This window comes from Callithrix jacchus, chromosome 11 (genome assembly GCF_049354715.1).
Source record: "Callithrix jacchus isolate 240 chromosome 11, calJac240_pri, whole genome shotgun sequence".
NCBI lineage: Eukaryota > Metazoa > Chordata > Mammalia > Primates > Cebidae > Callithrix > Callithrix jacchus.
In genome coordinates, this window is record NC_133512.1 from 126068150 (window position 1) to 126093704 (window position 25555).

Consider the following 25555-nt stretch of genomic DNA (forward strand, 5'->3'; position numbering starts at 1 on the left):
ATTCCTTACTTTGCACTCTTCATGTAGTGAATCTATAGAGCTGTACTGTACCACTCATAATTAATTTTATTTATGATTGTCATCTAAGGACAAGGAACGGTCACCTTATTGTTTCTAACACTGATTATAGTAGACACTTAGCAGATGTTTACTGGGTTGACTATTTCAATTTTCAGAATTAAATTTAAGAGAAATTGTATGTACAGAACCTTGAGATCCTGAATGAACTAGAACATGGCCATGGCCATAAAATCTAATTAAATCTGGTCTTTTCACCCCAAGAGGCTGGCCATAAGTGTTTACTTGCTATGCTTCTGGCTCCATGTCCTTTAAGGCTTAATGAAAATGTTATGTTTCACAACGGAGAGAATTTCTTAACCATTTTTTCCATGAACGGCCTAAACCCATAGTAGGGACCCTCTTTCTGCCAAAAAGAGGTTGTATAGATCAATGAGATATAATAGTATCTGTCATGAGTTTTAAGCTTCCTAAATTTTTCTAAGCTTTTCATAAATTGAGGAAAGAAATGTTATCCTTGAGTTTTGCAAAAGAAAAGATTTTTGCTGTGAAGAAGTTTGCCATTTAAAAAAACATAAAAGGAAATTAATGAGTTTACTCTTGTGAAACAAACCCTTTAAGAAATGTTCACTTTAGAAGGCTTGCTAAAGTTCCCTCCTAGTTTTTTAAAACCACTTTTAAAAAATGTTTTTATGTCATTTATCTCATCTTCTTTTGAAGTGTAGCCAACTATATCCATGTGTGGGTATGTGTGTTTACGTTTTTACTGCTTTCAAGATTGTTGTCTGTCAGGGACAAAACTTACATTATTGCATGTTACCAAATTTCTAAGTGTCTGAAATACTCAGCAGCTTAAAAGACCTTAAAAGATAATAACACTGCAACAATTTAAAAATCAGAAAACACCCAGAGCAAAATGTTGGTTTACGATACCGTTCTCTAATAAAAGGAACCATGTTGTTGGAGGAATAACTGATTCAAGAGTTGGGGCAAGAAATACACAAGATGAGCCTAGAATGTTGCAATGTTAGAAAGTAAGAAAGTGCTTTACACTGTTGGTGGGAGTGTAAATTAGTTCAACCATTGTGGAAGACAGTGTGGCGATTCCTCAAGGCCTTAGAAATAGAAATTCCATTTGACCCAGCAATCCCATTACTGGGTATATATCTAAAGGACTATAAATCGTTCTACTATAAGGACACATGTACACGAATGTTCATTGCAGCACTGTTTACAACAGCAAAGACCTGGAATCAACCAAAATGCCCATTGATAATAGACTGGATTGGAAAAATGTGGCACATATACACCATGGAATATTATGCAGCAATCAGAAATGATGAGTTCGTGTCGTTTGTAGGGACATGGATGAATCTGGAGAACGTGATCCTCAGCAAACTGACACAAGAACAGAAAATGAAACACCGCATATTCTCACTCATAGGTGGGTGATGAAAAATGAGAACACATGGACACAGAAAGGGGAGTACTGAACACTGGGGTCTATTGGGGGGAAAAGGGGAGGGCCAGTGGGAGGGGCAGGTGGGGAGGGATAGCCTGGGGAGAAATGCCAAATGTGGGTGAAGGGGAGAAGGAAAGCAAAGCACACTGCCATGTGTGTTCCTATGCAACTGTCTGGCATGCTCTGTTCATGTACCCCAAAACCTATAATCCAATAAAAAATTAAAAAAAAAAAAAGAAAGTAAGAAAGTGCTAAAAACAAACAAGCAAGCAAACAAACAAAAGCAAGGACAAAGGTATGTTAAAGATACACTGAAGTCAACCATTAGAGCCGGAGCAATCTGAGCAACTAAATAAATAGAGTAATGTTGAATTATAACCTAAAGTAGAAAATAAATATCCATGAGCCCATAATAGTGCAAATAATCGACTGAATAAATAAATACATAGAGATGAAGAGACAAGTCTCTCATGCAGAAGAATTCCAAAACAGTTATGTAGCTACTCCACCTTCAAGGAGGCAGAGCATAAGTTCCTACTTCTTAAGTGGGAATGGCACATGGTGATACCTTTCCAAATAGTTCAATATGGAAAGAGAGAAAAAAAATAATTTTACAGTGGAAAAACCTAGCAAACATAACCTCAGTCAGAGAATCAGGTTAACATGAACAGAGCTAAGTCACAAACCCTTGACATGATGTGATAAGGATGATGCTTTATCTCTGTGCTCACACTTCCTAAAACCATAGCTCTAGTCTAATTATGAGAAAAACATTAGGCAAATTCCCACTGAGGGACATCAAAATAGCTGACCAGTTCCTCTCAAAACTGTCACAGCCAAGAGGAGTGAGCCGAATGAAACATGATGACTAAATGTAATACAGTATCTTGGATGGGGTTTTGAAACAGAAAAAGAACATTAGATGAAAACTAAGAACATCTTAATAAATCGTGGACTTAGTTTTTAAAAAGTCTCAATAAATGAATTCTCCAGAAGAAATGAGATGATGATTGTTATATTGTGGTAACTAGACACAAAGTTTTACATATTAATTATATATTTCAACAAAATATTTTATACTAAGGATGTAGTATCACAAAACCAATCAGCATTATAATGCCAAAATGGAAAATAATTACTTTTCATGCAACATGCATTCTTCCACAAATAAATTCCAATTTTTAAAAAACATTCAGAGGACTGAAAAACAGAGCAAGTTTGGGGTTGAAAGCCCTTTTTTAATACACGCAGCCCCTCACATGCCTTAAGGTAATAAAAGCCAACTAAGACGAAACCACAGCCAACATTATACTGAATGGGGAAAGTTGAAAACATTGCCCTGAGAACTGGAACAAGAAAAGGATGCCCACTTTCACCGCTCCTATTCGACATAGTACTGGACATCCTAGCGAGAGCAACAGACAAGAGAAAAGAAAGGAAGGAAGGAAGGAAGGAAGGAAGGAAAGAAAGAAAGAAAGAAAGAAAGAAAGAAAGAAAGAAAGAAAGAAAGAAAGAAAGAAAGAAAGAAAGGGCATCCAAACTGAGAGGAAGTCAAACTGTCACTGTCTGCTGATGGTATCATTGTATACCTAGGAAACCCTAAAGACACATCCAGAATGCTTCTAGAACTAGTAAATGAATTCAGCGAAATCTCAGGATTCAAAATTACTGTACACAAATAAGTAGCTCGGCTATATACCAACAGTGACCAAGCTGAGAATCAAAGCAAGAACTCAATCCCTTTCAAAATAGCTGCAAAAAATAAAATAAAATAAAATACTTAAGAATATACCTAACCAAGGATGTGAAAGATGTCTGCCAGGAAAACTACAAAGCACTGCAGAAAGAAATCATAGATGACACAAACAAATGGAAACACGTCCCATGCTCATGGATGGGGAGAACCAATATTGTCAAAATGACTAAACTGCCAAAAGCAATCTACAAATTCAATGCAATTCCCATCAAATTACCAGCATCGTTCTTCACAGAACTAGAAAAACTAATCCTAAAATTCATATGCAACCAAAAAAGAGCCCACATAGCCAAAGCAAGACTAAGCAAAAAGAACAAATCTGGAGGCATCACATTGCACTACTTGACTTCAAACAATACTATAAGGCCGTGGTCCAAAACCGAATGGTACTGGTATAAAAATAGGCACACAGACCACTACAACAGAATAGAGAGCCCAGAAATAAACTCAAATACTTATAGCCAACTGATCTTCGACAGAGCAAACAAAAATATAAAGTGAGGAAAGGACACCCTACTCAACAAATGGTGCTGGGATAATTGGCAAACTACATGTAGAAAAATGAAACTGGAACCTCATCTCTCACCTTATGCAAAAAATCAACTCAAGATGGATCAAAGACTTCAATTTAAGACCTGAAATCATAAATATTCTTGAAGACATCAGAAAAACCCTTCATTAGCTTAGGCAAAGACTTCATGACCAAAAACCCAAAAGCAAATGCAACTGAACCAAAGATAATAGAAGGCACTTAATTAAACTAAAAAGCTTATGCACAGCAAAAGAAATAGCAGAATTAACAGACAACCTACAGAGTGAAAGAAAATCTTCACAATTTACATATCCAGCAAAGGACTAATACTCAGAATCTACAAAGAACTCAAATGAATCTACAAAGAACTCAAACCAATCTACAAGGAACTCAAACAAATCAGCAAGAACAAAACAAACAATCCCATAAAAAAGTGGACCAAAGACATAAAAAGGCAATTCTCAAAAGAAAATGTACAAGCATATGAAAAAATGTTCAACATCACTACTTATCAGGGAAATGCAAATCAAAACCACAATGTGATACCACTTCACTCCAGCAAGAATAGTCATAATCATTGAGCTTAGGAGTTTGAGACCAGTCTGGCCAACATAGTGAAAAAAAAAATAGTCATAATCAAAAAATAAAAAAATAACAGATGTTGGTGAGGATGTAGTGAAAGGGAACACTTTTACACTGTTGGTGGAATTATAAACTAGTATAACCACTATGGGAAACCATGTGGAGATTCCTTAAAGCACTAAAGGTAGATCTACAATTTGATTTAGCAATCCCACTACTAGGTGTCTACCCAGAGGAAAAAAAGTCATTATATGAAAAAGATACTTGCACATACATGTTTATAGCAGCCCAGTTTGCAATTGCAAAAAGACTACATATATATATATATATATATATATATATATATATATATATACCATGAATTACTACTCAACCATAAAAAGGAATGCAACAATGACATTCTCAGCAACCTGGATGGAACTGGAGACTATCATTCCAAGTGAAATAACTCAGGAATGGAAAACCAAACATCATATGTTTTCAGTCATATGTGGGAGCTAAGCTATGAGAACTCAAAGGCATAAGAAAGATAAACTGGACTTTGGGAACTTGAGGAAAAGGGTAGGAGATGGCAAAGGATAAAAGACTACACACTGGGTACAGTGCACACGGCTTGGGTAATGGGCGCAGCAGAATCTCAGAAATCACCATTAAGTAATTTATTCACGTAACTAAACACCACCTGTTTCCCAAAAACCTATTGAAATTAATAAAAAAATGCTTTAAAATACATGCAGCCCCTCAAATCCTAATCTTTCCTTTACCTTTAGGACTATTTCCCTCTAAATTCAGCAACTCCTTTGGTATTTTATTGACATATATTGTTTTAGCTATTGCTTCTTGTCACTGGCTCCCAAATTCACATTTCTTAATCTTATGATTCAAGGGACATTTCCAGTAATACTCTAGAAGAGATGCCCTGCTGAACACATACAAACCTGAACTCATCATCTCCCACCAAAATACCTGCTCTGTTTCCTTTTTAAAAAAATTGTTATTATTATTTTTTTTTTTAGAGACGGGATTTCTTCATATTGGTCAGGCTGGTCTTGAACTCCTGACCTCAGGTGATCCACCCGCCTCTGCCTCCCAAAGTGCTGGGATTAGAGGAATGAGCCACTGCGCCCGGCCTCTTTTTTTTTTTAAGACAGGGTCTCACTCTGTCACCCCGGCTGTAGTGCAGTGGTGCAGTCATGGCTCATTGCAGCTTTGACCTCCTGGACTCAAGTGAGCCTCCAGCGTCAGCCTCCCAAGGAGCTGGAAATGCAGCTATATACCACTATACCTGTCTACTTTTTAATTTTTTATGGAGACAGGGGTCTCACTATGTTGCCCAGCATAGTCTCAAACTCCTGGGCTCACGCAATCCCCCCACCTCTGCCTCCCAAAGTGCTAGGATTAGAGGCCTGAGCCACCGTGCCCATCCTTACATTTGTTTTTTTAAATCATCAAAGCTATAGCCACTCTTTCTCAAACTAGAAGGCATAAGGACACCTTCAACTTGTACACATTCCTCATTACCAAATACTATTAATTTCGAACACCATCAATTCTAAATTTAAATTTCTTAAATATTTCCTGGCCTTTCTAAATCCTATCCCATTCTCTAAGTCTAGGATCTCATCATCTCTGCAAAGTCTTCTAGCTAGTCTCCTTGCTTCTAATTATTTTTCCTTCTAGAATCTATTTTTCTTCCTATAGTCAGAGTTATCCTCTTAAAATACAGATCTCATCCTTGTGAAAACAATACAGGTCAAATTCCTTAGCAAAGCAACTAAGTCCCTTCACATGGACTCCAACCCAGTCTTCTAGTCCCCTTTCCCGACAAGTAGCCCCCTCCCTACCACAAACACTCCTGTTCTTCAGCTGCACCTGCCTTTTCTTGGCCCCTGAAAATCCAAGCTCTAACAAACCCGCATGTTCTAGGACCTAGCTCATGCTGCTGAATGCTCTCCCCTCCAATATTTGCTTGAGAAATCAATCTTACACACCAAGTGCTCTACTTGTGACACCTTCCTATCTCCCCACATTCAGAATTGGCCCTTTCCTTTTCTGTTCTCCCAAAACATTTTATTTCTGCCCTTCAGACTGCTTCTATTTTATCTGATATTACATTTAAACACGTATAGCCTTGCTACTTAGAAATGGTCCCTAGATCCACATTGTCATGACTTGTTAGCTTGGTAGAAATGCAAATTTTCAGGCCCAAACTTTGACCATACCAAATCAGAATTTGCCAATAGGATTCCTAGATAACTGGCATACACAAGAGACTTTGAGAAACACTGATATACACCTCTACCCGATTGTTCTTGGAAAGGCTTCACCTTTGTAATGCTCTCTCCCCTGCCCACACCAACTGTAGCGTCCTCCATATGGCTCTTATTTAATAACTGTGTGTTGAATAAAACTTGATTGTTTAGTGTCACTTATAAAATCCTTGATGTCTGACTATAATAATGTCCTACTCATAATATCTATTATGAGTTTGATGCTTTATCTTGGCTTCTTTTATTACTTGAGTATATAATATGGCTTTTTGACAGACATTCCTATGCCAAATTCTGCAGAACAGCAAAAGAGGTTTTAGTGTATAATTATCATTATGACACTTTGCCAAATATTATTCCTTCTTCTTGTTCTACTAAATGTCATTTTGCAGGACTTTTGTGAAATGTAATGAATAAAACCTCATCATATCTGGGTTAACATTATATAATAAGGCATTGGGGATTGTGAGAAGTCTGAGAGGAAGGAGAGAACCACTGATTTCTAATTTATTTCAAGAATAAATCTATACTAATTCAGCACAGATGAGAATTAAGCCTTGAGAAAATATAATTTGCTAACAGGAGAAAAAGAATCAACTGTCTCTCAGTGGCTTATTACTTAATGCCACAATACTTTAAATTACACATCTCCTATTCACAAGCATTATTTTCAATAATTTTTGGAGATTTATTGAACCCAACCATAACATGACTGTGAGATATTTATGAAGGAAATCTTATTGTCCATTTTAAAATCAAACAATAGATAATCTAATGAGCTTGGTCAGGGTCATTTCAAATAGAGGATGTGAGGCATAAAACTCAGACCTCCCAGGAATGATAATACTGACATTCTAGGGATGTTACAGGGATAGTGATTTAATATTTGTAACGTGTTTAGGACACTGCCTGGTATCTGATAAGCTTTATATAAGTATTTATTTGATGAATAGCTATGTAGGTGGTAGGTAGATACAGGCAGATACATCCCAGACCCAGGTGATGAACTTTCAAGTAACAAAACGTGACTTCTATGTGTCTTGTCAGACTATTATTTAAGGCTTCTGAACACAGTGACATAACATAGTGTCATGTAGAAAACACAGGAATTAATGTCTTCTAAGTCCGTCCCACGCCCTCATGTTTCTTCAGCAGGCGTTCCTCCCATAGAAGGAAGAAATATTAACTTGACAGACACTCAGCGGTGGTTTCAGTCTAAGAAAGAGAGGACCTCACACAGTAGTTTGCGTCAGTTACAATGTATGCATATTACCTAGAATCAGGCTCAGCAGTTTCCTCTTACTGTCACTACAAGTGCATTTGCTAGAACAGATGGTATCTCGAGCCTGAAATATGATGGAGGAAGGTACATGTTCATGAGTAAATAACAACAAGCTCCAGGTGGTAGGCGCCACCTGGCCAGCCAGCCCAAGCATCCTTGGATCCTCTGTGGGTGCTTTAGATAGGGAGGAATCTGGGTAATGAGTAAACAGGGCTATTGCCTAAGACAAGTTTCATCCACTTCACAATTTTCCTAAAATTGGCCCTGTTCCCAGGAGCCAAGGCTATATCAGAAGTGTCTCCTAAGGCTAATAATTCTGTCATCTTTGAGATGAAGAATATTTAGGCCAATGTGAAGTCATGCCAACTACTGTTAAACTGTATCATTCCTAAGCCTCTAAGAAGCACGTTTTTCTTTTTTTTTCTTTTACTCTAAGTTCTGGGATCCATGTGCAGAATGTGCAGGTTAATTATATAGGTATTCATGTGCCTGATGGTTTGCTGCACCTCTCAATCCGTCATCTAGGTTTTAAGCCCTGCATGCGTTAAGTATTTTTTCTAATGCTCTCCCTCTTCTTGCCCCCACCCCCTGACAGGCCCCGGTGTGTGATGTTCTCCTCCCTGTGTCCATGTGTTCTCATTGTTCAACTCCCACTTATGAGTGAGAACATGCAGTGTTTGGTTTTCTGGTCCTGTGTTAGTTAGCTGAGAATGATGGAGAAGCATATTTTAATCTCACATATTTTAACAGAATTATGCCAAATCATAGTTTCATTTGGTCTCATAACATTAACTTTCTACCTTTCCAGAAATACTTGGAACATAATTTGCTGTTTTTATCTCTAATTATTTACTACTAAAATTTTGTATAGCCATCTCGCTTCTTTTGTTCATCCTTATTTTAAATCATTTTTCTACTTCATTAACAGCATTAATTTTAAGATTTATGTATATACTTTATAATGCTTTGCTACTTTAAATTCTATTATACTGGTTCCCAAGAATAAGATTGCTGACTTAAAAGTATATTTAAAGTTTTAGAGATGATTCCAGATTGCTCTCCCAAAAAAGGCCATAATATTTGACATTTCCACAAGCAATATATGAGAGTTTTCTTTCTCAGAATCCCCACCATCAATAGATAATATCACCAATTTTGGGTTTTGCCAATCTCATGAATGTAAAATAATACATTATACTTTAAATTGTCTTTCCCTAACTTTTTGTGCATTCCAGCATCTTTTCTTCATTTTGTCATTTGAATTTGCTTTTCTATTAACTGTTTGTTCATATAATCATAGTATTAAAAGTTTTGCAAATAAAATTATTTAAAATGGCATTTAGTATCTTTTCAATTGATGTAAAAATCAAAATTTTTATTAAAAATAGAAATTTGGCATCATTTTTTTAATCTGATGAGATAAATGTCTAATACTGAAGACACATAGGGAATCTGCCATGTTGGTGGAAGTAAAAACCGAAACCATCTTTTTGCAGAGAAATTGGCAGAGAGTGGCTGGATGTGGTGGTTCATGCCCGTAATTCCAGCACTTTGGGAGGCCACGCCAGGAAGATTACTTGAGTTTAAGAGTTTGAGACCAGACTGACCAACATGGTTAAACCTCATCTCCACTAAAAAATACAAAAATTAGCTGGTGGTGGCAGGCACCTGTAATCCCAGCTACTCAGGAGGCTGAGGCAGGAGAATTGCTTGAACCCTCAATCGGGCCACTGCACTCCAACCTGAGCAACAGGGCAAGACTCTGACTCAAAGAAAACAGAAAATAGTTGGCAGGGAGGTCCACAGTTTTAATATTTTTACCCATTGATGCAATAATTTTGCATTATTACTCAAATCTCCAAAATATAATATAAATGAATATCACAGCAAAGTTGTATTTTATAGCAACAAGTTTAAAAAAATCTATTAAGAAATAATTCATTTAAAAATATGGTGTATGCATACAATAATATACTTAAAAGAATTAAGCATATATTTTCTATACACTTTCAGGAAATTTATATGATATTCTGGTTAAAAGCTAAGGTTTGATGATAGACTAACCTTTGGGTCAAGCCTCAACTCCACCACTTATGATATGAACTGCTTTGGATATGTGGCTGTCTAAATCTCAGTTCGTCAGTGAAATAGAAATATCTACCTCATGCTAGATGTGAGAAATAGATTAGTTAATACACATAAAGTGCATAGAACAATGCAGTTAATTAATATAGTAGTCCCCCTTATCTGCAGGGGATATGTTTCAAGACCTCCCAGTAGATGCCTGAAACTGTGGATAGTACCAAACCCTAAAATTCCATGTTTCTTTTTCTATACATACATATCTTTGATAAGGCTGAATTTATAGATTAGGCACAGTAAGAGATTAATGACAATAACTAATAATAAAAAGAACAATTATAACAATATGCTAGCATCACTACTCTTGCACTTTGGGGCCATCAAGTAAAATAAGGATAACTTTAGTACAAGCACTGAGTTGAAAGTCGATCTGATAACCAGAAAGCTTCTAAGTGACTCAAGGGTGGGGAGCATCCACAGCATGAAGATGTTAGACGAAGGGATGATTCATGTCCTGGGACAGAACAGAGAGAGACAGCTTGGGATTTCTTCATGCTACTCAGAAGGATGCCCAATTAAAGCTTACAAATGGTTTATTTCAGAGTTTTCAATTTAATATTTTTGGACTGCAGGTCACTACGGGTAACTGGAATCATGGAAGATGAAAACAAGGATAAGGGAGGAATACTGTACTCGATAAAGGCTTAAAACTACTGATTTACACACTGGGGTCTGTTGAGGGGAATAGGGGAGGGACCGCGGGGGGTGGGAGTTGGGGAGGGAGAGCATGGGGAGAAAGGCCAGATATATGTGATGGGGAGGAAGGCAGCAAATCACACTGCCACGTGTGTACCTATGCAACTATCTTGCATGTTCTTCACATGTACCTGAAAACCTAAAATGCAATTAAAAAAAAAAAAAAACAGAAAAAAAAGAAAAGTAGGGAGAGGAATTTTTTACCATTTAAAACTTCCCCAGCATTGGGAGGTTGTTGTTCTGCTTCTCCATTTGGTTCCAGATCTGTAGGAATTGGGGGGAAGAACTATGTCTTGATTCTCACATCTGGAGTATCCGGGGTGGTGGCCAAACTTCAAGGTGTCCCCAGGGGACAGTGGAGATCCTCTTAAGCAGACCTATACTTTGGGATTTCTGTTGAGTATTCAGAGGGTCCTTGCTAGTCCCTTCATCACTGCTGTGCCCTGCCATCTTGGCTTATTAGAATCTTAGAAACCTCAGAATTCGGGCCGGTCGCGGTGGCTCAAGCCTGTAATCCCAGCACTTTGGGAGGCCGAGGCGGGTGGATCACGGGGTCAAGAGATTGAGACCATCCTGGTCAACATGGTGAAACCCCGTCTCTACTAAAAATACAAAAAATTAGCTGGGCATGGTGGCACATGCCTGTAATCCCAGCTACTCAGGAGGCTGAGGCAGGAGAATTGCCTGAACCCAGGAGGCGGAGGTTGCAGTGAGCCGAGATTGCACCATTGCACTCCAGCCTGGGTAACAAGAGCGAAACTCCGTCTCAAAAAAAAAAGAAACCTCAGAATTCAACATGTCTTATAGATATTTTGTTTCCTCAAAACAACAACTTTGGAATGGATTGTCATTCACTACACATGTATTGTGCCAAAAAAAAAAAACAACTGATTTAAAAATTTATCATTTTTAATCAATGTTGATATAGCAAGACTTTCATCATGTACCGTTTGTAAAGAGGCAGAAGGTAAAAGAGTAGCGTTTAAGTTATACAGATATGAAACTGTATATCAAATTAGCCTGGATATTGATCATTTTTAAAATTCAAAATGTCTCTGACATAAGAAAGGGTGCCTTAAAAATACTCAATGTAACAAGACAAGATAATAGAATTTCTTTCCATAAGAGAAGAAATAAAAATCAGTTTTATCAGGAGGTAATTATGCAGTGTACAATTATAAAGTAGAGATTTCAGATACCACAGAAAATAAATTGTTGCTGATAAACCTTAATATGCTGTCTCTCCTTAAGGTGGACAAATAATGAATAGAAATATTTGAGCAAACAAACCAATGGAAATGTAAACTCTCATTATTCCTGATACATTTGCTATCTGGATGAGTTTTCAGATAACTGTGGAACGTGCCTGCCATTCTTCCATTCCCAGCATTTCTACTATGACACAAATAACAATTTTCTAGAAGAAACTTCATTAGTTTTATACTATGACTATGAATTTAGAATTTCATTCTATATTTCCATAGAAAAACAGGTAAAGTTCTCAATCTTAAAACAGCTTCACTTATTAAAATAAGAGATTTGATAGATGAACTTTGGTGACATGGGAAATATGCAACTGATGGGAAATGACTTAACCTTTTCAGATAGAATTTTGATAACACAAATGAAGAGCTTTAGAAATGATTCTCACTCTTGGCCAGGTGCAGTGGCTCACACCTGTAATCTCAGCACTTTGGGAAGCTGAGGAGGGCAGATCACCTAAGGTCGGGAGTTTGAGACCAGCCTGACCAACATGGAGAAACCCCATCCCTACTAAAAATACAAAATTAGCCTGGCATAGTGGCGCATGCCTGTAGTCCCAGCTACTAGAGAGGCTGAGGCAGGAGAATCGCTTGAACCTGGAATGCAGAGGTTGCAGTGAGCTGAGATCATGCTATTACACTCCAGCCTGGGCAACAAGAGCAAAACTCTGTCTCAAAAAAAAAGGAAAGAAGTGATCCTCATTCCTTATTCCAGTAACTAATTTCAGAAATCCATACTAAAATTAATTAGGAATGTGGACAAAGATTTATATATAATAATGTTATCAGTGCATTACTTACAACAGCAAAACAGTGGGAAATATAATTTCTAATGATGTTGGAAGGATTAGGTAAATTAGGTTAAGAAAACATTAAATAAATTTATATAACTTTATGCAGCCATTGAAATAATATTTACAAGGTTTTTATAGCTAAAAAGGCAAGCTAGAAAACTGCATAAATATATAAAAGCTTATAAAGAAACATCCAAATTAATTATTATTGTTGGTGGGTTACAGGTAATCGCTCTCATTAATTGGTGTACCTCTTTTTGTACTTTTCAAATGGAATGGACTTTAAAGGTCATTTAACCCAAAATATACATTTTATGAAAATAAAAGACACCTAGAGAAATTATGCAATTTAGACATGGTTTCACATGGACAGTGTAACGTAGGCCAATGTTCTTTTCCATAATATCACCTTGCTCCTCCTTAGGGGCCTATAATTATTATTTGCAACAAATCATGTGTCCATATTTTTGCCTCAATCCTACTTTCTTCCTGAAAGTTTAATGTGTCCAAAGACAGTCTAAGCTCAGCTGCTTGTGCTGTTATTTCAAAATGAGATAATCAGGTTTGACTGTAAAGAATTAAACTAACATGTAGAAATACTTTGCAAGTCAACTCATAATTCATAAGTTCAGCGTTTATGCAAATTCAGTAGTGGGGCTTCTCACCAACATGAAAGGCTGATTCAGGGTCCTGGCAAGGCAAATGAGGAGTTGTTTGGCTACTAACTACATAAGTAACAAATATCCACAAGTTCTTTGTGCTTCTGTAAGAAAAGCTGAAAAAATATAATAAAAAAGGAACTAGCGCAATCATTCTCAATACGTGGTCCTAGTACTAGCACATTGCCGTTACCTGGACACTTGTTAGAAATCCAAATTTTTAACCAGCCTCCCATTCTTATGGAATCAGATCTACTCTGAGTAGGGTTCAGCAGTCTGCAACTTAATAAGCCTTCCGAGAATTCTGATGCATGCCAAATTTGAAAATCACCATACTAGCAAATCAGTAGGTACCATGGCAGAGCTTTGCCAAAACTATGATTCCAGGCAAACATCCAGACAGGGATTCCCTTTAGCTTCTGATAATTATAAAACATAGAGCTACTCAGGTCTGCTCTCCTCATCCCTTAACACTTGTTTAGTGACTCTGATAAGGAGGTGGAATGTTAAATAAGATTTTTTAAATTCCAAGAGTTCTCCACTCTAAATGGAACATTTTATTATATAAATGGTGAGATTCACATGTGACTTTCCTCCTTTTCCTTTGAGAAAGAGCTGAAGCCCGTTATTATTATTATAACTGGTTGTAATTAACTTGTTGGTAGAATTATTTCTTTGGAAACAGAGCTATGCCTGGTTTGTTGAAATCTGGAAGAAGGTTACAAAGAGCCTTTACTAGTAGTAGTGAGGACGTAAGTCCTGTCCTCAGTTGGTTGAGCTTAGAAACAGCCCTGAGCACATTTCATTTTGCTCTATGATACAGCTATTTCTTATCATGATTACTAATTTTTTTCCAGAAGTCAAAAGAAGAAAATGGTACTTGAATATCTAAAGGAGAGATTCAGCTATTTTATTAGAGTATTTGTAGGTTTACTTTTTCAATTGCATATACATTTAATTGTGTATCTACTAGGTATATGCAAGACATTGCTTTATGCAATAGATGAATAAAATACTCTCTGCTTCACAAGAAGTTTATAATACAAAACGGGAGATAAGATGAACACACAAAAATTATCAAAAAGTATGACACAAAGCATACCCTAGGCATCAGAGACATATGGATAATGTGTGATGAGTTCTAAGGAAATTTGTTCACCATTTCTAGTTTGAGAAGAATTAAGGGGGGAATTCATATATTCACTTGAACTTTAAGAAATGACACAGCCAGGTGAGATGGCTCATGCCTGTAATACCAGCACTTTGAGAGGCTGAGGTGGGGTGATTGCTTGAACCCAATAGTTCAAGACCAGTCTGGGTAACATAATGAGACCCCCTCTCTACAAAATATAAGAAAAATAGGCTGGGCTTGGGGGCACACTCCTGTAGTGCTGGCTACTCAAGGGTTGAGGTGGGAGGATTCATTGAGCCCAGAAGGTCAAGGCTGCAGTGAGCCAAAAAAAAAAAAGAGAGAGAGAAAGAACTGATAGGAGGAAAGTCTAAGAAACAAGAACTTCAACAGTAATGCAAGGCAGAAAGCTTTGAAATGTGATCAGGCAAAGGTGAGTAGGCCAATTACTACAGTTCTCCTCCCTAGCCACATATTAGTATCACATGGGAAACTTTTTTTTTAAATAATGATGTCTTCGTAAACATTTTTTTTTTATAATGATGTCCTGGTCCATCTCCCTCACCCAAAATCCTGATTTAATTTTCTGTAATGCCACCTGGACATTGGCTTTTTTAAATTTTAAGATCCTTAAGTAATTGGAGTGCGTGGACAGGCCTGAGAACCACGGCTATAGCAGGGATGTGGAAGTGTCTGACTCCACGGCATGGGAAGGTATTGAATGCCTGATTAAGAAATATATGTTCTGTTTAGTAGAAAGTAATAGGGGTGTTTAATAGCTACTTTCATAGCACAAGGATGAGGCAAAGCAGCTGTAGGGAAAGGGGAGCCATGGCAGAGCAGAGGCACACTTTACAGGGCTTGGTGACAGATGTGTGTTGTGATTTCAGGAAAGAAAAGCCGAAACTGTAAGGAAGGTAGATCCCTGGACAGGCCAGTTTTTCTAGGAAACTTGAAATTCCAGTTCACCTGAGTAAGGAAGTCCTCTCTGTTTTTTCGTTTTATTTTGTTTTGATAGGTATACCACTGTCTTTCGCTCAATGGAAATATAAAGTTGGAATCACTGAAATGAACATGTTATGAAGAAAGAAACAATAGCTCAGAGCTTAAGAAAGACTACTCAAATCATAGTGATCTCCTAATGGGGATGAGGGATCTGACAATGAGCTTTAGAGCTGAGAGTGAGGGAATATTGAACTAGCAACAGAAACATCAGGCAAGAATGACAGATACTGCTAGGGTAGCACCATCAGTTGTGTTTTATACATGTTGAGGCCATAGGACACACAAATCAAAACATCTGTCAGGTACCTGGACAATCCTGACTCTCCAAATTCTGCCCACAGGGGACAGATTAGGTAGGATTCAACCTTATTTAGAGGTTATATCTCCTGAGGGGAATATTGCATCTGCAGAGCAGAAATAATTCTTGGTGGGAGTATCAAGAAAAGAAAAAAAAATGACTGGGGATAAATGTATGGGAGAATGTCCATATTTAGAGAACGAACACAAAGAAGGAGAGCTCGAAAGAAGGGAGATGCAGGTTAAGGCATCACTCAGGAGGTTAAGAGAGAAAAGGGTTTGGAAGAACACGCCCAACCACTATCACGTGCAAGGACACGGTGGTGTTTATTCCACTATGGCTCATGCATTCATTTCATCAAGTTTGGGAAACACTGCTAGAGTAACAAAAAAGAAACTGAGAAATTACCTCAGCGAATTTACATCAATGCTTAATTCATTATTTAAAAAGAATGTATGTAACCTTTGAGAAACACTGATTTTCTACTCATGCTCAAATCTATTCTCATACCAAAAATATTGCAATTAAACAGTGACTGAATTTCCTAACAAAAAGGAGTTTCTTGGTAAATTTTGACGGCACGATTTTAGAAGGTGGGTGGGGGCAAAAGTCATTATAGACAGTTAATTGGAGAGATATTGCTACCAAAAAAACACTTCACTTATCCTTAAGTCTTTATTCCTCAAATGGTAGTTTGTGCATCCACCAAGAGACATTGTTAAAAAGAAGCAACTTCAGCTAAAAATGATGAAAGACCATCAAGGGAAAATGTTAATTAATTTGGGAAATCTCAAGTCTAAAAAGGAAATGAGTTGGGAGGTTTCGACAATATTTATAATATTGAGAGTAGAAAGTAAAAGTTGTACAATAATTAAAAGACAGTCTGGGAGCTACAGTTAGATGTTCCGAAACTCCTCCCAAATTGAGGAAAATGTTGAAAATGCTTCAAGCAGCTAAACGTCACAGTGCATTGGTGTAGTAAACACACTGCATCTGGAGTCTCCAAACTCCCTTCACAAACTGCAGTTTGAAAGGTCCCATATGAAGGAGTTTGTTTATCTTTCCTCAAGTCCTTCCTCAATCTGAATATAATACGAATATTATTTGTTTTTACAAATTACATCTGCCATTCAAAGCATAGTTTAGTCTGGCAAAACCAAACAAAAATGTCTAATTTCTTCTTTTTAAAAAAGTAGTCTTTTCCATTGTAAAGATATACAAAAAGAACAATGATCTAAAATAAATTACGTATTAAACTTTCAATGCTGCACTTTTCATTGAAAACAAAAGTAAAAGAAAGCACATCTAACAAGACAGTTCAGAGAAAGTATCTTCAAAGCTTTATTTAAACGTTTTCCAGCTTTAGACAATTTAAATACCCAATCTGGTTTCTATGAAACTTAAAAAGATCAAACAGTTAGAAAGAAGCTAGGCTTGAAGGAGCAGTGTTAGGGACTTTGGTAAACATCTGGTTGCCATTTTCAGTTTTAAGGGCTAACCCATTTAAGGAAGCAGTCTAGTTTCTTTGGAGTAAAAATGAGACACTGGCTTTTTGTTCTCAGTGCACAGCAAAGGGTAAAGAAAACATCAGAATGCTGGGAGGTCACTCTAAGCTCAGCTTTTATAAATAAGAATTTTTTTTTCAAAAATTAAAGTAAATTGAACTCAAGTCCCTGTAGTCTAAACAACTCAGCGGAGTTAAGGTTAAATAAACATTCCTTGAGCTCCAGTGAGCCAATTAAAGAACAAATTCTGTTTGGTCATAAATACATCAGTAATTCTATAAGCACCGAGGAAAATAACAATAAACCTGAGCATACAATTACTGTGTGTCATAACACAATAAAATAGAATAGTGCAGTCCTATATGTTTCTTTGATTCAATTTCTTTTTTCCCCCAGTTTGATTAACTAAAGTACAGAAGCACTTCTGATACCATCCAAAGCCAATTACTTGTGTAATGAAAAACGTATGTCAAATGTGTTCTCAGCAAAACACCGGCAAGGCAAAACACACAGTGCCTTTTAAATGTGACCTTTACTCTTTTGTCTCCTGCTAAATAGTCATAGAGCATATTAAACTCAGGAAAGCAGTGGGGTGTTGATGTGGGGCTGCAGGGGGAAAAAGAATGAGAACAGAAGTTCATTAGGCTCTCAAGTCTTAAATTATCAGCAGAAGCATCTGCTATAAACGTGCACTACTAGTCCAAGAGGGCCAAGTCCAGATTTGCTCCAGACTGGTGTTTCTCCTTCTCTTCCTTGCCTGCTATTCCTCTCTTATACTCGTACCACACCAGACAAGGTAAAGACTAAAGAAAAGGAATCCCTGCAATGATAGAGATTCACATTTTTGTCTTGTTTTCTCTCATTCCGTGGGTTTGAGTCATATATTGTACCACAGAACTGTAGATTTGAAAAAAAACTTTGGCGGTCATTTCAGTCATTCTGCTATAAAATATAGCAACCCATAGTTGCTCCTGTTCCACCAAAACTTCCTACTTTTTGGTCTGCGGTATTCTATCACTGGATAACTCTGATCCATAAAATGTCCTTCCATAAACTGGTCCTAGTGATGCCTTCAAGAGTTATTAAAATTAATCTTGCATTCAAGCACCTTGTTAAACAATGGGAATAAAAAATATTGTTTCAACTACTTATAGGGCCTCCCAGAAACATTCTTTTCAGTTGAGCAATCTGTTTTCTCATTCCTGCTAGAGTTCTGGCTACTGCTGCAACTCTAGAAATAAACCCTCTAGAGTACACACAAGTCATTATGACAAAATGGTAAAATATACTCTGTATCAGTCTTTGGAATTACGTATTATTGAGACTTGACCCCAGGAGAAGGTTAAAAACTTAGAAAAATGTGTATCTCTTTTTAGGTCATTTACTATCCTATGAACCAAAACAATGATTTACCCAGTAGCACCTGGATGATAGAAAAGAGAATAATTTGATGGTGTCTTTTTTTTCTAGAGAAGTATGTTATTAAAATTCTGGATCATAATACATGTTTTTTCAAAGCAAAGAACTGGAAGACCAATAAAACTTACATTATACTAAGAAATAAATTACAAAGCATAATATAGAGGATGCAGATAGGTCCTAAGTGATCTGACATGGTTTTTTACTGTTTCACCTTCCTGCTTTCTATGCTCACAAGCAGCAAAAGCTGTGTACTTACTTTCATATGTTATTTACCTGAGAGCATCTTTAGGTGACACTATGTGTTATACTGTTTTATAAGCTATTAAACCTTCAGTAAATCAATTATCACCTCTCAGCAGATGATCTACAAATCTACATTTCCTGACCTGGCCTTTCTGCTTGCTTGAGTTTCTGCTGAATATATCCCTATGAAAAGTTCACAGCATCTATAACTGAATATGTTTAGAACAAAACTCGTCCAACCTGTCCAAAAACCAACAGGTCAAGTAACCTGGAAAATGTAACAGGACAGCCTCGATAGCAAGGAAAGAGTAAAACTCTGAAAAATGGACACAAGTACCTAAAAGCCCCAGAAGTCTAGAATCATTTGATGTATAAACCATCAGCCTTACATAATACAACAGTTACGGTTTCATTATCTTTGGTGTAAGGGTGGATTTAACTCTAAGGAGAATATCAGTGTTCCTCTAAAGTCATATAAAATTAAAGTTTTATAAATTAAATTTTAATATGAGTTTCCTGAGTGAATTTGCTGTTTAAGGAGCCCAAATATTGATGCACTATTTTATCTTCCTTTGTTCATGATTTAATAAATCCTAAAACAAATTTATCATATGTCCCTATGTGAAACGTGTGGTTATAAATGATAAACAGAAAACACACAGTCCCTGACCTTAGGAAGCTTATAGATTTTTTTTTTTTTTTTTTTTTGATATGAGGGTTTTCCAAGGGAACAATCCAGGAGAATATGTCAGAATTTCAGGAGGATTTACAATCCAGATCTTTTCATGAGAACATATAAATCAAGAAGGCTAAACTGAGGAAGAGCCATCAAGTTCATTTTACCCACAATAACATCCACAGCAGCACCCTTACACTACTGTGTATTTTAAAGGCACCTCCCTACAGGGAAATGTCATATTTTCCTTTCTGTAACTAGTTCTTGACAGCAGTAACAATCTTATCTCCTGCTTATGGGGTGATTACTATGTACCATTCTTAAGTCAATCTCAAAAGGATCAACGTGTAGATGAGAAAACCAAGACTTTGAGAGGATAAATTACTTGCCCAAGGTTATGTAACCATTAAAAAGCAACACTAAGAACTCCAACCTAAGTTTTGTCTTTCTGTCTTACTTCAAAGCTTATGCTTTTAAATTTCCAAAGTCTACTACCTCCCCAAGAAAGTTATTATCATGGTTAAGCTCTTCTTACTTATAGGTTATTTAAAGCTTGACTTCCTTAAAGCTTCTTTTTTATTACAAAGAGAAAAATGTAAAATAAGTTTTTCATTACAAAGGTTAAGATTGATCTGTAGTGGATGTTTATTTTCTATACAAACTTCAGAAGCAGCTTTTGGCAAGTAGCCACTATAAATAAACCTTCAAAATCAGACTAAATTTCAAGTGATACTGATATGTTGGACATTTTTTAAAGTGCAAGTGAATGTAAATAAAATATAGGAAGATAGAAATTATTAAATTATAAACAAGGAAGAAATAGGTATTTCTTTTTAAACATATTTTCCACAACATTAAGTAGTGATCTGTACCTCTTGCTCTATTAAGCATATCTTTTAATAGTATTTCCCAAGAACACATTTGGGTAAATAACAGTGTCCTTATTGGGAGGTGAAAAGCTGTGAAGCAGCATCATTTAAACACTATTCTCCAGAACACAGTACATCATGTTTAATATCAATACAAATACCAATAAACAGTATTTATCATAGTATCAACTCTAGCCCTTTATAGGATTCTCTTCACTATATCATGTTGTGATCTTATACTCTCAACTCATATTAGAATGTTGTTATATGAACCAAGATATGACATCTACTTCATTTGCAATACAGAGGTTGCTCTGGCTTTTGACACATTGCACATCTTACAGTTGTTTACTTAATACTCCCCTTGAACAAATTATTTCAAATATCTTATTTGAACATGTGGGAAGTTAGGGGGATGAATCATAATGGTTTCTTCTTCCTGAGAGTAAACTTCTAATCTTTTTCTGATTGTTCTAGGTACTTGGAGGCTCACAAACAAAACTAAGCCTAAATTATGGTAGCTAAGTGGAATAGCAACTTTGGGTACTAAGAGTATATGTACATTTTATTAATTTATTTAGTATATATTTTATTATAAACCATCAAATCCTTTTCAAATAAGGTTTGGTGTAAGTTGAAAAATCAAACATCTTAGTCTTACAGTTTAATCATCTACTTGGTATGGGATCAAGTTACGTAGACCTATTCTGGATGTAAGGGCTAGGAAACTTTTTTCTGTAAAGGGCCTAATAATAAAAATTTTAGGCTTTAAAAGCCATACAGCCTCTGTTGCGATTAATCAGCTCTGCCTTTGTAAAACAAATGCTGCCAAAGCCAATACCAAAACAGAAGAGAGTGGCTGTGTTCTAATAAAACTTTATTTACAGAAACAGGGAGTGGGCCAGATTTAGCTAGTGGGCTAGAGTTTGGCAGCCCTTGGCAAGACTGTCTATATGTTCTGTTACTTTTTGCATTTCTTCAAAAACATTCTATGTGAAACCTCTAAGTTGTAAAAACAAGAGCAATTTTAAACGGCAAGAGTGACTTTAATTCTGTAGCTTGATTGCAGGTTTGTATTTTGGTTTTCATGTAGATTATAATAGACATAATTTAAAAGTGTAATATGTATTCAGAAATTGACAGAAAATTGCCAAATATGCACTACTCTTTAAGTATACATAAATAAATCTGATCTAATGATAAAATCTACTCTAAGTCAGAGTCCCTTGACCACATACTACTTGGATTTCACCTCTGGAGAAGGATAAAAACTTTTCCTTTTAGGCCACTGTGCACTGAAGCATAAATTCACTAAATAGCATTTACATGGTAGGAAACAGTATAATTGAATGGTGTTTCTATCTTTTCCTTTAGAAGATTATATGTTCTCACAAATGCAGGGACATAAGATATATTTTTCCAAAGCAAGGGATAGGAGAACCATAATAGTGTATGTTTTCACTCTGCTACATTTTGTAGGCCTAAATCTATGAAGACAATTGTTCTCATACTGTTCTCAAAATCAGATTAAAGATGAAATGCTGTTTGTAAATACCTATGCAGTTATATCATAGGTAGTGTAATAGCATAATGGCAAGCAGACTGTTGCATTGTTTTATTCCCAAAATTAACTCTAAAAATTGATACTCTTTGAACCAGTGAAATGTCCCTCAGAATATATCTTCCTCAAACTAGGCAAAGCATAAGAATTACTTGTGGCTGTTTTTAACAAGGAAAATTCTGGCAGCCATTCTCTGGCTACTGCATGAGATAAAACATTGACAGGACTTTGTCTCCTTCTAAAACTCTGTTAAGGTTGGACAAAGTGATTCAATCCCTGCCACATACTACTCTGAAGTTAAGATAATTAATGCCTTTAAAAGAGAAGCAAACTAGGGCTTAGAGAACTTAACTTGCTTAAGTGATATGTTCATAGCTCTAGAATCTTTCCCAATAGATACATCAACTTCTCTTATGTCACTAGAAAGGAATTAGCCAGTAGGCGGGGGACCATAACACTCATATTCTAACTTAGGACTCAAAATTGCCTACTTTTTCCCTTTCAATAAGTGTCTAGTAAATAAGTCATAGGAAAACTAAATCAAATACAAAGCTCAAAGTTTACTCTATCCGTAAAGATAATTTTTAATAGTGAAGTATTTACTATCTGGCCTATGACCATTTTAGTTTTGCTAATTTTTATCCTTTTATGTCCCTCAAAAGGTTTTTAAAAAATGGCTCCAAGCTAGAAAGAGACCACTTGTGCTTCAAAGGATGGTACGAAGTGAGTGACTTTAATTCTGTAGCTTGATTACAGGTTTGCATTTTGTTTCTCGTGTGGATTATAACATACATATTTTGAAAGTGCAATGTGTATTCAGAAATTGACAGAAAATTGCTAAATAGGTACTATTCTTCAAGCATGCATAAATAATTTGGATCCAGTCTACTCTAGATATATTTTAGAGGTCAATGGGGAGGATCAGGTGAGTGGGGTGGATCAGGAGAGGAGAGGAAAGCAGGTGAAATAGACAGACACAATAGAGAAAACACCGTTTATATTTATTGTCCTAGGATGAAAAATACTTTTATCAAATCTGCACCTAGGTACTCAGTAACATTTGTGAGAGTATCTGTTTTGTTTTTAATGTAATATTTTCAAATTACAAGTTAGCAAACAGCAGAAAATGCTGTGGTAAAAGGAAGTGGAATAGGGCTCCAGATCATTCTGAATTGTTCCCTGCTCCCCAGGCCACTCAACTTGGGGAGTTTCATTTAAATATGCTCATTGTAGTTTCATATTCTTTGTTGATGTTCACATGGTAAAAATAACCATGAAGTGAATATGTGAAACTAAAGCAAAACAAATTCTACGAGAGTCACATCTCTAGGAAATATTGTTTTGGAGTAATTCAAAACATAATGTATAGATGAAATTTGTGGCATGGAAAATAAGCTGCAATAAAAATGTTTTCTTTCTATACAATAAATCATCAGTGAAATGTTAGATTATAGTCACAACTCGTTTTTTTAAATTTCAGGTATCTGATGCACATTGTGCTCATAGTAAAAACTACAAAATCAAATGAAAAAAACAAAAATCAATGTTCCATACTCATGAGACTGTGAAATTGCTACCCTTTCTTGAGGTCTACCCAGTAATAATACCTTATTTTGCAGAGTAAAAGAATGCCAAAAATGAGGTAGGAACTAGGTGTTTTAAAAGCTGTGGGAATGTGGGAAAAGAGAACCAAATCAGCATTTACACTGACAAATTCTAGTGACATTACATAGTTATCTTGTGCCGCTGGGCCCAGCACTTCTTTTGGCTGCCAGATTCTATTGCCTTCGGGCTGTTTTTGCACTTCCTTGATATTTGGAAGCTGCAGAGTAATTCTCCTTTTTCTGGTAAAACTGACCCAAGGACATCAAGGGAAAGAGGAGATATAATCCATCTGCTTTGTAGCTGGAGAAAATTGAAAACTAAAATTGAATTCAAGTTGAAATGTACAGATAATCCATGTTGTGCCCATAGAAAGTCAGAAGCAGCACCAAAAAGGAGGGGAGTTTAGGAATTTTAAAAAATAGTAGCATGTTATCAGGGCCACTTTACACAACTGCAGGAGCATGAGCATCAGTCCCATGGCAGCGTGCAGTGGTTATACAATCACCCCTTCAGCGATAGGCTGAAATATTTTGTGGAATAAAAGAAAGATTAAACATTTTATATCTTTTTCTTTATACCAATAGCTATTCTGATAAACAGGTTTCTAAAGATCCTTTCTGGTATTCCAGAACTTTAGACTGGTCTTAAGTAATAGAGCCAACACCAGTGAAACTGTAAGGTTTACAAAGTTTCTTTTCAGTTCAGAGCTTTCCTATTCTGTTTTATTTTTCCCATTTGCTTCCAGAAGCTCGGTGCTTTAGATTTCCACACTACTCCTAGAAGGCAGTGATGACTAAATGGCATAAATGAATGCCTGTGTCCCCATGACCCAGGCTCTGCATATTTTAAGACCTTCTTTCTTCTCATCAAAGCAGATCTTCTGGGCTCTATTCCCTCAGAATTTCTTCTGAGTAGCTCACAATTTCATAGCCAATGTGATAAAGGATGTTAATGGCTAAAGAGTCCCTCAACCATCAAAGGGTATACCTAACTGGAGTACTGTGAAGATGGCAAGATTGTTGTGAAAACTACTGTGATACCAAGATCTGACCGTTCTCCCCAAAAGGTAAAAATGACTGAGATCAGCAGTTAATTCAAATTGCTTCTCCTCTTCCCCTTTTAATAAATAGGAAAATAGATATATTATACAATCACAAAGAGAAAACTCGGATTTGCTTATGCTGAACGAGGGATTTGCACCATTGTAGCACTCATGATGATAGGTAAGTGGCATGATTATAGACCAAAAGAAAGACTGAAGTATCAAAGAGATAAAAAGCCAGAGCAGAGAAAGTGAGAGTTGAAATACAGGCATCTCCATCTCTCTATCCCTCACACCAGATGTAAGATGCAGGGTGAGTCACTTCAGCCCACAAAGCCTCAGCTTCCTTTTCTGCAATCTGGGTTAGGAATTGGGATTAACATTTCTTAATCTTAGGATGCTTGGCAGCTACAGTGTGGGTTAAATGTGATCATGAATACAGAGTACAGCATGGAATCTGCCAGTTAGTTGCCCAAGAAATGTTAGGTCTTATTGTTATTGCCCTTTTGACTATCATTATTTACTCAACTTTCTTTGCAAATAACTTGTTTAAAAACTTGTCTCTTATTATTCTCTCCAAATGACAGAAATAAATGTACTTGACAGGTAATGGTGCATATGATCAATATACTTTTTTCCCATTTAGAGCCAATCTGTGAATCACATTTAAGCCGGATTCTGGAAACAATTTCCAGCACATTCTACTTGCAGTCAGATGAAGCGGCAATTTTCTTAAAATATGAAG

At 36.4% G+C, this 25555-nt stretch overlaps 1 protein-coding gene across 8 annotated transcripts in view; it reads right to left on the bottom strand.

Annotated features, from left to right (window-relative positions):
- CPED1 (cadherin like and PC-esterase domain containing 1) overlaps positions 1-25555 on the bottom strand; it is a 316126-nt gene that overhangs the window by 259378 nt on the left and 31193 nt on the right. The window lies entirely within an intron of this gene.